This window comes from Solanum pennellii, chromosome 3 (assembly GCF_001406875.1).
Source record: "Solanum pennellii chromosome 3, SPENNV200".
Classification (NCBI taxonomy): Eukaryota; Viridiplantae; Streptophyta; class Magnoliopsida; order Solanales; family Solanaceae; genus Solanum; species Solanum pennellii.
The window spans coordinates 54,598,559-54,599,497 of record NC_028639.1 but is presented as its reverse complement, the minus strand read 5'-3'; positions in this window follow the sequence as shown (position 1 = coordinate 54,599,497).

Sequence of the window (939 nt, the reverse complement as noted above, 5' to 3'; positions counted from 1 at the left end):
GCTACGAAACAAAAGTAAATCAGAAAAATGAAACAATGAGTTTTTTTTTAGAAAAAGAAAATCATAACCACCCCCTGCTCAAATCACACCGAGATAAAGAGAACAAAACTCTAACTTGGAATCAAATTAATCAATAACCAAATTTAACTAAAAAAAAAACCTTAGAATTCAACTTCCCCTAAATTCCACAAAGAAAATCAATTACATTCAACCCAAACTGTAATTTTCATATAACACAAATTATGCCTATTAAACAAAGAGTAAAACATAGATTTAGAGTGACAATAAATGCTCCACATCAAAACTCAAAAGCAGCAGAACAAAACTTTAGCATGGTATCAAATCAATCAATAGACAAATTTAATTAAAAAGAAATCTCACAATTCAAGTTTCCCTAAATTCTACAAAAAAAAATCAACAACATTCAACACAATCAGTAACTTTCCTATAACACAAATTATGCTTATAAAACAAAGAAGAGTAAATGTAGATTTAGAATGACAACAAGTGTTCCACATCAAGAATCACAAGCAACAATACTCCAACTAAGTAAAAGAGCATGAAATTGAAAATAAATGAATGAAGACAGATTACATCCAGTAAAAAGCAAACTAAAAATGGTATGCAACACATCTATTTGACTACAAAATTATTTATGAAAGTAGATAGTTATTTGTTAGTTTAGTGGCAAATACCTCTTCATCTTGTAATATCTGTTGGGCTTTGTGGAGGCTTGTGAGCCGGCCCGACCCATTACTGAAACCCTAGGTTAACCATTTGGTTTTCTTATAAATATGATCCTTGTATTTGTAATTCCAAGTAGTAGCACAAGTGAAATAAAATCCTCCTGTTACAGTCGTGGAGTAGGGAAACCGAACCACGTTAAATTCTTGTGTGTCCCGTTTGTGTTCCGTTTCTCTTTTCTCTAGATTATTTGTG